Consider the following 14,715-nt stretch of genomic DNA (forward strand, 5'->3'; position numbering starts at 1 on the left):
TGTGTCTGTGTATCATATATATATATATATATATATATATATATATATATAATCTCATATTTTTATCCATTCATCTATACATCTATCAAGGGACATTTGGGGTGCTTTATCTTGGCTACTGTAACTAATGCTGCAATAAACATAGAGGTGCATACATCCTTTTCAATTAGTGTTTGTAAAGAACATTTTAAAAATCAAATTACTGGGACGCCTGGGTGGCTTTATTGCTAAAGTGTCTGACTCTTGATTTTGGTTTAGGTCATGATCTTATGGTTCATGAGATCAAGCCCCACATGGAGCTCCACACTGACAGTGTCAAGCCTGCTTAGGATTCTCTCGCTCCGTGCCACTCCCCGCCCCCCCCCCACCGCCCTCTATCTCTATCTCTCTGCCCCTCCCCAGCTCACATTCTCTCTCAAAATAAAATTTAAAAATAAATAAATAAGTATAAATCAAATTACTATAAGAAAAGAAAGTACAGAACAATAAAAAATATTTGGATATTTACATGGTTTAAACATTGCATAATTCTAAGGACTTGTTGCAGCCTTCAAAACCTGTTTAAATATCAACTTCCCATCAGAATTTTGTGCTGGGCCTCCTGAGCACATCGTTACCTCCATTAAAACTAATTGCCTGATGTCTTCAATAATAATGTAGCCTGTCAAAAAGCCAGGGTCTCATGTGACTCAGTCTCTATATCAAGTACATTCAAGGCAGTCCAACAATTAAAATATTTATAATTCCAATTTGTCTTTGCACCTCTCCATTTGTATATGCTATCCAATTTATAACCCACAATAAAGCTTCTCAAGAAGGTCTTTTGGCATTTCTCAATTCTTTCTCATTATCTTCAATAAACTGCTCTAGAACAATTCACATGCTAAACCTTCTCCCATTCACCTAGGACCCATGGCATTTTTTTTTTTTTTTGCTTCACCTTTTGGATTGAATTAGCCTCTTATTTATCTGTTATTTGTTTGTTTGTTTGTTTGTTTTTTGCATCAATATTCCGATATTCCTAATTCTGTGTCTCCCAAAACGTGGAACTTCCCTGGAAAAGACAGAACACTTTTGAATGTTTATTTATTATTTTTGAAAGGCGGCGGTGGGGGGGGCTCACACATGCCTGCAAGCAGGGGATGGGCAGACAGAGGGAGACAAAGTGGGCTCTGAGCTGACACCAGAGAGCCAGATGAGGGCTTGGAACTCATAAACTGTGAGATCATGACCTGAGCCAAAGTCAGATGCTTAGCAGACTGAGCCACCCAGGCGCCCCAAGACAGAACTCTTTCAAATGTCACAGGATTTGAATGGGGCAATGAAAAACCTGATAACACTCATGTATGAACAAATCACAACATCACAATTTTAATCGTATATGTTTTCTTCCCCTCAATTTAAAATGGTACTTAAAGGGAGACTCTATATCATTTCCATCCTTAAAGCACCAAAGCACCCATAATTCATGCATTTATTTATAGAACATTTAGTATACATCTTGAGGTGATAGAAACTGAGATACAAGCAGAAGGAAGAGGGATGGAAGAAACAAGATCAAAAAGGATATTGCTCTTGGAGAGTTATGATAAGTGATCAAGATCAGTATGTCTAGCACATTAGAGATGCTCAAAACTTACATGCTGAATTGATAGCACTCCCCTAGCTACTATTCTCTGTTTTGCAGAAAACTGGCATACAAAACTTCATAAATAACTTGCAGTTGTCCTCCACCTAGGTGCTCTAATTGGTTATGAAAAATCTAAAAAGTAATTCATAATAATAAGTAAATGTTTAAAAGGTTTCTAATTTTTAAGATAAATTAGTTACTTTTGTAACAAGATCACATTTACCTATTTGTTTATAAAATACATTCTTAGCTGAAAGAGAAAGGAATTAAATTAAAATTAGTGTGCTGTAAATTGCTCAAAAATCTGAGTATATCCACCAGAGTGTGCCTTGCATGTGGCCACCATGCCCACATGTGTTCACAGTGGGAGAAAAAAAAAAAGATGACAAGAACTGATGATCTCATAAAGGCCCCATATTTAATACTCCTCGTAACAAACTAGCAAAAAGCAATGTCACAATGAGGAAACTCTCTGGCATTACCATCCTTTCTATTCATGTTTTCCCTCACCTCTTCCTCTTCCTGTAATATCATGTTTATTCCTTTCACAAACTCCATTCTTTCCATATCCCTCACTCCCACTTGAACCCTTTTTATTTTAAGAGTTCGTTTAACTTCCATCCCTTTAAGTTTTCCCTTTCCTTGCCATGCTTTTTCTGCTTCCTGCCCCACCTCACTCTCTAGCTCCCTCTTGGGAATGGAAGTGGCTGAAAGCAGCAGGTGTGGCTGAGAAAACTGAGCAGGAAGGAGTAGAGTGAAATGAAGCTGATTAGCTGTATGAATATGTCATTCAAGGGCTTATAACCACACAGACTTTACTTGGGGAGGTGACACGAAAGACCTTGAACCCAAGGGGAGATTCAACATACACTGACTAACGAGTTAAGGCCCATCTGGATCTCATTTTCTTGGAAAGACACTCCTGGATGTTAAGAATTAAAACCCACCATTCTCTTCATCTACTTTCAGTCAGTTCCTCCTGCCCAGTAATTGGAATGCCCTCTTTACCTTACCTTTTCAAAAGAGCTTCCTTTACCATTTTTCAAAATCTCCTGAAACCAACATTTCCTTAAGAAATTCTCCCTCACCTTTAAAGCTGTACAGGCCATTTGGCCTCATATTCAACTTTCGATACATCATTCCCCGTTCTAAACAGGTTTCTACCTTGCTTTACAAATCATATAATTACTTAAATAAAGACTAAACATACTCACAACAAACCTTAAGGGACTGGACAAGCTAGACAAGGCAATATTTGCTTGACTAAAAATTTACATGTCAGCTTTCGTTAATTTGTAAATTTTCAAAATCCCTTTATCTCACTAAAACTTTTCTTCATCCTCATGGATAGTGTTTTAGTGTCTTGAACACTATTTTCTTGGTCCTGTCTCTTTCCCTCTCCAGTCATAGCCATGTGGGCCAGTCTTTTTCCAAACCCTTCAACAGGGTCCTTTCATCCAAGTCAACTCTAAACTTCTCAACACTGATCCTAATAAATACCCCTCTTCTCCTCTCTCCCACCCAGACCACTAAGTGCTATTGTTCTGTTTGCAAAGGAGGATTCCCTGATAGTGATTTCAGGGATGGTGGGCATCACCATAATTCATAGTGACTTAAATGTTGTTTGGCTCTTCAGCACCACTTGTTAATTTTATATAGTACTAATTTCCAATCCCCCAAACACCTATTCCAAATCTTCACCTTTCTCCTCAAGAACCAATCAATTCATTTCACAGTAGAGGATACTGATTTGTTCTCGGCCTAGAAGTTTTCCAGAAAAACATATCCTCAGCTTCTCATCTCTCTTCATAGAAATCTGTTTACATGCATTCCCAGTCTTATAGCCCTCCTTCCGGTCTCAGAGAAAGAAGCATCTTTGCAAAACACTCAAGCCTTATGCTCTCAAATTTTCTTACCATCAAATTTTCCCTCTGCCTAGATACATTCTAAACATTTAAAAATAAATACTGGGTAGATAGAGGTAGAGAAATTGGAATTCTCATGATACACGGCTGCATTACCAGCAGGAATGTAAAAACAGTACAGCCACTTTGAAAGAAGTTTGAGTTACTCAAAAATTAAACACAGAGTTACCATATAACCCAGCGTTTCTATTATTAAGTATATATTGAATAGAAGTAAAAAATATATGTCCACACATAAGATTGCACATGAATGTTCATGGCAGCGTGTTTCACAATAGCCAGAAAGTGGAAATAATCCAAATGTCCATTAATTGATAAATGACCAAACTCAGAAACAAACAAAAAATTTGGTATATCCATATAAAAGCATATTCAACCACTTAAAGGAATAGATTTCTAATACACACATAGATAAACCTTGAAAATATGTTAAGTAAAAGACGCCAGACACAACAAGCCATTTATTATATGATTCAATGTTTATAAAATGTCCAGAATGAGCAATCCATAGGGACAGAAAGTTAACTAGTAGTAGCTAGGAGTTAGAGAGCAGAGTGTGAAGTAAATGCTAATGTGCATAGCACTTCTAAAGTTGACAAAAACTTTCTGAAATGAGATAATTGTGGTTATAAAAGGGTGAATTTTATATGTTATATATCAATTTTTGAGTAATTTTATTTCTTCCTCATGATATAAATTTTCACAATTCTGTGTACAATGGGAGTCTTTTTTCATCCGTATTTGTCAGAACTATTTTACCCACCACTCATGTTCCTTCGCATGTGGAAAGAATTCCATTATTGTGACTTTTTTTAAGTGTTTATTTACTTGGGGGAGGTGGGGCAAAGACAGAGTGGGAGAGAGAGAGAGAATCCCAGTCAGGCTCTGTACTGTCAGCACAGAACCTGGAGAGGAGGTCAATCTCACCAACCGTGAGATCATGACCTGAGCCAAAATCAACAGTTGGATGCTTAACCAACTGAGCCACCCAGGCACCCCCATTAGTGTAACTCTTAGAATCTCTTGGACATTTACTCATTCTACACTGGAGGAGGTGAAATGACCACCAGAGATTACACTCAATTGTTTTCTTGAGGGCTATCTAGATAGCTAGCTTCAGATAGCAAACTTACACTACTATTCAAACTGTCTCTCCCCTTCCCCTGACCTCAGAACTTAGGTTTCTACACACTGTAATGGTTTGTAACATTGCCTCAAGGTGTCTCACTTAGTTGGCAGTGCTCTGCTGTGTTGTCTGAAATATTCAGTCAAGGGGATCCTTTCTTGGTGTCTTCCCATAATAGTATTCAATCACCCTCACAGATGGTGGTTCAGAGTTACAGAGACGTTCTAATTTCTTTGCTAACAATACAATCTAGGTTGTTTTGGGTCCATTGTTTTTTTGTTTGTTTGGGGTTTTTGGTTTGTTTTTATTTGTAATGTTTATTTATTTTTGAGAGAGAGTGCACACATGCATGCACAAGTGGGGGAGGGGCAGAGAGACAGAGGGAGACACAGAATGTGAAACAGGCTCCAGGTTCCAAGCTGTCAGCACACAGCCTGATGCATGGCTCGAACCCACAAACCGTGAGATCATGACCTGAGTCAAAGTTGGACACTTAATCGACTGAGTCACCCAGGTGCCCAGGTAAGTAAATTTTGAAAGGGGAAAGAAAAAAAACACATCATCTTAACTCCACTTCAGTGGAACTTTCCCACTAACTATTTAACTAACCTTCCTAATTTAGCCTCCTGTCCTCCAATGCATCCTCCGTATTGCTGCCGGACAACTGATCAGTTCCCTCCTTGGCCCAAAATTGCTTAAGAGGCTACAAGGTATGGGGGCACCTGGGTGGCTCAGTCAGTTGAGCATCCAACTTCCGCTCAGGCCATGATCTCACGGTTTGTGAGTTCGAGCCCCGCGTCAGGCTCTGTCCTGACAGCTTGGAGCCTGCTTCTGACTCTATGTCTCTATCTCTTTCTCTCTGTCTCTCGAAAAAAATAAACATTAAATTTTTTTTTTTAAAAAAAGAGGCTACAAGGTATGATCTAAGTTACTTTCTGTGGCATTTGAAGTTCTTTCATCTGTGGTCTCTGTCAACCTAATTCCTCTTCTCTTTCAGCACTATTCCCCTCCTTTTTATACTCCAGCCAGATTAATACACAGGAAGGCAGAGAACTGCAAATATTTCCACAACTCTCATACCTTTGCACATGGTGCTCTCTGTAAATTATCTTTCACCCTGTGCCCTCCTGGAAAACAACTATTTTACCTCTAAAAATCTATTTCAGATCAGATGTCTTGTCTGATGTGAACAGAGTTAATCACTTTGTCTTCTCTGTTCTCTGTCCCTATACCTGAACTCATCACACTACACAGTAATTATTTCCTTATGTAAAATTCTTACTCTTTTAAAATTGCATGTCATATGTTTATTAGGCAGTTTTTCAACTCATTCATTCTTTCAAATATTTACTGAACAACAGCTCTGTTCCAGATATGAAATACAAAGACAAAAATATCCCATGCTTCTAAGAAAAATGAGACCAGTATTATTATTTAATTTCATTTGGTTTTTCTTAAAAAAAATTTTAATGTTTTTTCATTTTTGAGGGACAGAGAGAGACAGAGTGTTAGTGGGGGAGGGGCAGAGAGAGAGGGAGACACAGAATCTGAAGCAGGCTCCAGGCACTGAGCTGTCAGCACAGAGCCTGACACAGGGCTCAAACCTACAAATTGTAAGATCATGACCTGAGCTGAAGTCGGATGCCCAACGGAATGAGCCACCCAGGTGCCCCTAATTTCACTTGGTTTTAAGCCATATATCTCTAATTATACTCTTAACTACCTTGGCCACAAAGCGGCAAATGTCGTATATGTTACTCTAGAATTTTCAGTGCTTAACAGAGAATCTTGCCTGTTGTCAGGGTTTCATTTGCCATAGCCTACAAATTAGTCTTCTGTCTTCTGTTTTGCTTTGATTCTCCACCTGCCAACTGTTCTTCACAAAAAAACTCAGAATAATATTTCTAAAATACAAGGCTATATAAATCATTACCTGTTTTAAAACATTTAATAAATTTTCTTTTCCTTTAGGACAATATCTCTCTTCCCCATTAATCTAAAAACTCATTAATAAGAGCTTAATCTTCTTGTAATCCCAGTGGTCAGCAAAGAGTCTAGCACCCAAATATTTGATCCCATTTATATTGCTTGGATTTGCTTAAATATTGGTTGAAATTACTGGACGGATCTTGGGATCTGACTATATGTTGTATTCAAAGACATGTTAATTTCCCTGGATTTGGAGTGATTGGGACAATACTTGTATTTTGTCTAGCTTATTTGTTTACAAATCACCAATATTCTGGGCAAATCATGTTCACTGTCCTAGTGAAAAGAAACCATGATTTATTTAGAGTATGATCTACCACAGTAACATGTTCAAACATACAGCAACTGTTTACATGGTGTTACACTTGGGTTAACCGCCTAGTTTTTGAAAAGGAGATGGTAACAAAAAATAGATTTTCCAAAAGCCATATTTTTTTGTTTAAGTAACTTCTCCGTTTTATATTTCCCAAGACTCTGATAAATATTCCACAAATAACTAAGGACATACATCTTTCTCTAAAGAGCTTAAAAGTAACTGTCATTCTTTTTTATCAAAGGAAGGTACTAAGACAGAAAGAGTGAGTGATATGACCAAGGTCACAAATATAATCATGAGGTGCAGATGATAGTGACATAAACAGAATCAGATAACGATTCACAGAACACAGGGAGGAAGGCCAGGAATACTAAGCAGGGAATAATGATGGGGATATTAGACAGATAATTCTACAAATTAACACGCTTCATCCTAAATAATAAAATCCCTGACCATACAAGGCAGAGACCAAATCAGGAATAAGAGAAGCAAAATCTGAAACCATATGTGGAACAACAATCCTCTCACTAAGGTTTTAATAAGTAAAATCCTATAGACAAAAGCCAAAGAGTCTTTCCAAAGAGACAACACTCATCAGGAATTGCCATCTCCATTCCTTTAGGACAATCAATATTGTATAGGTTTAAAGTAGTTCATTTAGCCCTATCTAGTACCTAGATTCTTCCTCATTTCTGCTTCTGAGTGCTGACCTATTGTTTCTACTGAAGCTATGGGCTGGTAGTTGATCTCATAGTCCATTAACAGAAAGTTTCAGGTTTAAAATGCTTTTTAAGAGGGCATGATCTCATGCTACTTTATGGAGTATTTGCATTCCTTTATTCCCTATTTTACTACAGTCATGTTCACAGAGGCACTTCCTTCTCCACAATGAGTTTAGGTTTCCAAAGCCTCTTTATCCTCTGCTCTTCCAAGGATCTAATCAGGTGCATCACCTGGTGGCTGAAGTCACAGCTTTGTCAGCCATGGCCAGGAAGGCGCTGGTCCTTCCCAGTCAATTCTGAAACTTCAAGAAAATTTACATCGTGAAGGGACTTGTGCTGAATTTATGAGAAGGCCAAGGTGTGCTACAGATCACTGCATTTTTAAAAGTAGTCCTGTCTGGCCTGGTAACTAAGACAACTATCCTTTAAATTATTTTTATAGAACCACAGAAAACAATATAAAGAAGCAGGCCCTACGGATAGAATCCAAGCCAGAAAAAAAGGGAGGGTTTCTGCTCCCGTTCTGCTAATTTTTCTTTCTAAAGGATGGTATGTGGGAAGAAGTGAATGGATTCTCTTTTCCCTCTCGCCTCCCGTTAGCTGTCAATCATCAATATGCATGTGCATACTGAAGTGAGTGGTACTTGAGAGATGAGTCATCAAGAAGCGAGAATATCATATATTTCATATTATGACTAATACTGAGATTCTAGTAACAACATTCATGCTACTATAAGCTACCCTGTCACGTGTAAATTCCATGACTTGAGCTAAATGGATCCTATTCTTAAGGGCTCTTACCTTTAGCCTCTCGTATCTTCAAAATGACATCTTATCTTCAGAAAACCCTTTTTCCAGTGTTGGAGCAGAAAGTGTTCAGGTTTTAAGAGGACGCACAGGTGAGGTGGGGCGCCGATATGGAGGAGGCCAGCCCTCTCTCTGAAAGAACAGACCATGGTTAATACACTTTGGTATGAGAAGGTTTACCAAGAATTTCTCTCCAACCTACCTGAAATCACTTTCATATTGTCATACAGTTTGACAGTTTACAAGCTAGATCTGTCTGAGTTAGTAACATTTGCTTTTAAGACGCCAACATTCCCAGGAGGCTCACTCAATTGCTTTGTTTCAAAGTCAAACTGAGATCAACCTTCATACACAAAACATGAATATGAATGTAGAAAGAAGAGAATGGATTTGCAGCAGCAAGACCTCATTGTAGAGGACTAAGAAAATAAGGAGTTCAGACAGCCAGTGGTTAGCAACAGGGCGACGTGAACAGGAATTTGAAAGGGGACAAGAACCGACCACATTAAGTGCCACTCTTAGCTCATTTAATCCCCAAACACTATAAGGTGTTATTATATCATGTGGTTTTTTTCCTCACAAATAAAAAACTGGAACTCAGAGAGGTTGTCATTTTTCCAAAATGTCTTAGTGGTACATGGTGCAGCTAGAATAGGATTCAGGTGTGTCTGGCTCCAAACTGTGTACCCTTAACTATAGTGGGCATTGCTTGGAACTGGCCCGTGGGAGGTGCAGGCATGGCTCAAGAGTCAGGGTAGGGACAGGGTCCATAGAGGCTGGGTTTTCCCTTGCATTCTCCCCTCTTTCCCTTAATAGCTCAACCCTAATTTCACATTCTTTTTAATTGCTTTCTAGGATTCCATAGAAATCCATTTCTTTTTGATCATGCTCCAATAGAGTATAATCAATGAGAAATAAGCAAGATAACAAAATTTTGAAGATATGGGTTCCATTTTCTTTTAGTCCCTCACTCATATATTACTGCATGAAGGTTAAGAGTATGGCCATAGTATCAGACTGCTGAGTTCAAATCCCTACTCCATCATTTGCCACTTGTGTGACCTTAGGTAAGCTCCTCAGCTTCTCTAGGCCTTGGTTTCCTCATCTGAAAAATAGGGATGATATAAACATCTACCTCATAGGATGGAGGTGATGGTTCAATGAGATAATGTATACAAAGCATACCGGCATAGGATGAGCACTTGACAAAAGCCAGCTATAGGTTGCTTTACTTGAAAGCTATTTTTAGTTCTTGGGGCATTTTTAGGATCTAAAAATTTAGAGTTGCCTATCTTCATATATAAGTATATATAAGTATATGTTATATACTTATATATACCTATATGTATATATATACATATATATATAAGTATATGAAGATAGAACATATATAAAACATTTATTTTCAATTGTACAAAATATTTTATTGGTTCATTTAATGTAATAATAAAGCAGAATTTTCAAGATAAAAAATATCTTTTAGCAAACTTTTTTCTCAAGGGGCTGAGTACTAAATAGTATAAGTTGCACCATCTTAATGTGGGTATTTTCTCAAACTTAGAAATATTCTTAGGATTATAGGGGCTTGTGGTCTAAGTATTGCAGTTTGGCTTAGATTGCCCAAGTTCAGTAAATCTACACATTAAATAGTGCTCTATAAATTAATCTTGATTGCTCTACAAAGGTATCTCTGCAACTTACGTCTTCTTAAAATCAGTTCCATTCTTTAACACCATTCCATTATGCTTTAGTATGTAGTTTAATGCTTTTTTCTTCCAAGTATAAAATATAAGCTAAGAAATAACATGCTTAAGGCAGCATTTCTGATCTGGCAGTCTTCAATTTTGCAGTCAAGAATGTGTTCAACAAGCCAGAGATGTACAATTCCCCCAGGCAGGTGAAAAAATGTGATTGTGAGGGCTGAGATGACAGTTTTCATACTATTTCCAATGCGTGTCCTGTGCATCTGTTCTATATCTAGGAATGTGTTTTTACATTTTTCTAGAGAAAATTAAATCAGCATTTTTATGTTTAGTTTCCCAGTTATCATAAAATATGTAAAAGAAAATACAGAAATTAAAGGGCAAAGAGATACTTATCTGAGTGCAAATCAGCAAGATTTCAAGGCTGGTTATAACCCTAGACAACCTTTGTCACCCGTACAAGTGTTTCTTCAAATAGTGGGGAAATCATAACAGGTATGGGGTAGAACCTTGTGTTTATTTTGTTTAAAGTGAATACATTCATTCATATACAGCACAGATAAATTTTGCAAGACTCTGAAGTCTCCTTTCAAAAGAGGCAATGAAACATTTGAAATCATTTAGTTGGCAAAGAGTTTTCCCTTGAATTTAACTGGATTCCAGATAAAACTCTAATCAGCTTAGAGATATATAATACCCATTTCAAAATGTCTCACTTTTAAACATTTTACAACACCATACACACATACACACACACACACAAACACACACACACACAAAAACAGAGCTATAGGTTGCTGTTTGATTATAATCTGAGGCTTTTAAACATAGTTAACATTTTCATAGACTAACAATGTGTTTGCAATTATATTATAAAGTATTATTAAAAGTATTATAATAGTAGCTTATTTGTGATCTTTTAGAATTTTAATTAGTAAAGAGAACTGAGCAAAAATGCCCCTGCTATTCTATTCTAGTAAAACACCCCAGAAGGATAAAGTTTAACTAGAAAATAGCGCATATTCTTAATGATTTCTATGGACTGAATGTTTGTGTTCCCTCAAAATCCATTTGCTGAAGTCTAAATCTCCAATATCATGGTATTTGAAGGAGGGGTCTTTTGGAGGGGACTGGGTCATGAGGGTGGACTCTGCATGAATAGGATTAATGACATTAAAGGGATATGCAGAGACCAGAGCTCTCTGCTCTCCAATATGTGAGAATACAGCAAGAAGACGGCCATCTGCAGACCAGCAAGCAGTACCTCACCAAACATCAGATCTACAGGAGTCTTGATCTTGGACATTCCAGTGTCCAGAACTGTGAGAGATAAGTGTTTGTTGTCTAAATCACCCAGTGACTTAGAGATTTGTTATAATAGCCTAAACTAAGACAATGATATTCTTTCAAAAGTATTCATCATTCTCCTCCTTGACTTTCTCTTCTACTTCCTCTGTCCCCCATTCTCTTCCTTTGCCACCCTGAATAATGCAGCCTTAAAGGCATTAGATGGGACAGGCAAGATATACGTCCGCTTGGGGAAAGGTGATAGAATGCATGGAGTGATGAGGATGGTGATGAGGGATAAGATTAGGGAGTCAGAAATAAACAGGGTGATAAGGGCATCCATGCTTGAGGGTGGCCTGGTATAGGATGTCAGAGTTCAAACAAGATGAGGTTAGTGGAAGCAGAAAGAAAGGAGGTCCAGTGCATTGAATTAGACATTGACCAGGGTGAGGAGGGCATCTGCCAGGATGGCTGCCTGGTTGATGGTGACAGAGCTTAGGTAATGTGAGGAAGACAGCCATGAGGCATAGAGCTGGCCAGGAATGGGGCCAAGAAGGGTATGGAGGTCACCCATATAGGAAAACAGCCTGGCACAAGGACATGGAGCCCAGACAGAATGAGAAAGACATATGGGCAAGGGAAAGGGGTAACAGAGCCATTGGAAATTTATTACATACAGTAGAAGTGATCAAACAAATAAATCAAAGATAATGGGAACCAAGTTTTTCAATATAAGAAAAGAGAGTTACAAATACCGAATGTGAGAAAATTAGAATGAACTCCAATTAAAAAGAAACATACATGCATGCATACGTGTGTGTGTGTGTGTGCGCACGCATGTGTGTGTGTGTGCGCACGCATGTGTGTGTCCACTGAGAGGTCTTGGGAACAGTGATATCCCAATAACAATGAGCACACCTGGTGCCCAGATCTTGGCTTCTAAATACTATTTTTCAACAAAAGAACCAGGAATACATGGAAAAATGGTTGATAACAAGGGTGAGGTAGGGAAAGTGAAGCTGAATGTATAACATTTTCTCCAGAAAGCAAAGCTATGCTCATAGAATGATAGGGACATATCAAAAGTACATAGAAGCCTCTGGAAAATCTGGGAATATCTTAGCATAAAGATTAATAATAATACTAATAATAATAAAATAGAATCCATTAAATAATAAAATAGAAAATCATGAGTCCGTACAGATATAAGTAGATGAATGAAAAACTTTTGAAAGTTTAACACACAACAAATGGGATATTTACATAGTTTCAAAGTAATTCTCCATAAAATACTTATTAATTACAAAAGTGTGAGGAAAATAACTTCAGAATGCAGAAGTCTGGCAGATACCACCTTAATCAAGTGATGAAAGTGAACAAAATTGTGCACCACCTGACAGGTGTGTAGAACACGGTTATCACCTGAGTGATGTCCTTGCTGAAGGTACATCACCAAAATCCGATTATAATGAATAATCTGTGAATCCTGCAGGGAGTGGCATTCTACAAAAAAAAAGTGATATTCCATAATCTTCAAAAGTGTCAGGGTCACAAAAGTAAAAACAATGAATACATAAAATAATATTTTATTTTAAAAAAGAGAAGAAACTATTCCAGACTAAAGGGACATAACAACCAAATGTGATGTGTGATTCTTAACTGGATCCCTTTTCTATAAAGGGCATTATTAGGAATTTTGGCAAAACGTGAATGCGGTCTAAACATTAGATAGTAATACCAACCTTATTTTCTCGATTTTGATATTTATATTGTGCCCATGTAGCATAATATTCTTGTTAATACAAAACACACACTAAAGTGTTTGAGGGTATAATGCTTTATGCTAGGAATGAAGAGAATATAATTTAATTTCTTCATTATTAAATATTAAATTCCACTTTCTAATATATTCCTCCCATATATTGAATTTTCTTTATGTCCAGGGAAGTCCTATTACAGATTCATTGTGGAAAAATTCATGTCTAGACAAAATAATTTTCAGCCTTCATTTCTCATCAGGTTAATAGTTGTCTTCCTTCATGGTCTCTTTCTTAAGGAAAGAGATTAAGGAGAAAGAGATTATGAAGAAAAATTAAAATAATATAAAATATAAGTTAATTTTTTTTTAATGTGGACAACGGCACAATTTTGGCTTGTCTCCTATGCCAATGATCTGCTCTCTTCAAAGTTATAGTCATACTGACCACACAGAAAATTTCTATCAAGCCAAAAGTTCCCCTACACCATCACTGTACCACTGTGCTATATGTTCAGCTAATCATGACTGCAGAGCCTTTAACTGAAAGAACCTGAGCTTCTGATTTAGGCACACCTAGATTGAATTCTGGCTGTGCTACCACTGGAAAAAATACCAAATAACCCTTAACTTCCATTTCCTCCATTTGGAAAAATGACCAAAATGATATCCAGCTCAAAAGGCTGTGGTCAGGGACACCTGGATGGCTCAGTTCAGGTTGAGTGTCATATTTTGGCTCAGGTCATGATCTCATGGTTCTTGAGTTTGAGCCCCTCGTCGGGCTCTGCAGACAGCTCAGAGTCTGGAGACTGCTTCAGATTCTGTGTCTCCCTCTCTCTCTGCCCCTCCCCCTCTTATGCTCTCTCTCTCTCTCTTTCTCTCTCTTTCTCAAAATAAATAAACATTAAAATTTTTTAAAAGGTTGTGATAAGAATTTAAAGAAACAATGCACCTGTTCAAAAAAAAGTACATAAAAGTCCTTTTTAAATAGTTGCTACTACTATTATTCTCTCCCAGATACATAGAAGATCCTCATTTAAATATGTAGTTGCATTACCATTGTTATATTTCCCATTTTTTCTAATATACCTGCTTGCTGTGAATTTTTAACTCCCTCTAGCTACATATTTATGAATAGTTGATTAATAAAAAGACTTATTTTTCAGCTGTCTTTAATCCTTTGTGCCCATAATTTTCTCATTGTAATGACACATTTATGACAGATGGCCTCCTACTCTGCTAGAGAAAATAAGGGAAAATGAGTGGCTTTTCTAAGGATAATTGGGAGAAAGGTATGTTCAAGTTTGGCTTCTGGAAGATGGCCCCAAGGAGCTTATGCGTGGACTATTTGCTCTCACATCTGTTAAAAATTAATGCTGTGTGTACATTATGTCATTGGAATAGATTCTCTTCATTAATGGACATATTCATATACATAGAAATGCAATGACTTT

At 37.4% G+C, this 14,715-nt stretch overlaps 1 long non-coding RNA gene across 2 annotated transcripts in view; it reads right to left on the reverse strand.

Moving 5' to 3' along the window:
• LOC128314385 (uncharacterized) overlaps positions 1-14,715 on the reverse strand; it is a 261,252-nt gene that overhangs the window by 207,444 nt on the left and 39,093 nt on the right. For both annotated transcript variants that reach the window (XR_008295968.1, XR_008295969.1), the window contains exon 2: positions 8,510-8,647. This is a non-coding gene — a long non-coding RNA (uncharacterized LOC128314385). The remainder of the gene's footprint in view (positions 1-8,509; positions 8,648-14,715) is intronic.

This window comes from Acinonyx jubatus, chromosome A1 (genome assembly GCF_027475565.1).
Source record: "Acinonyx jubatus isolate Ajub_Pintada_27869175 chromosome A1, VMU_Ajub_asm_v1.0, whole genome shotgun sequence".
Lineage (NCBI taxonomy): Eukaryota > Metazoa > Chordata > Mammalia > Carnivora > Felidae > Acinonyx > Acinonyx jubatus.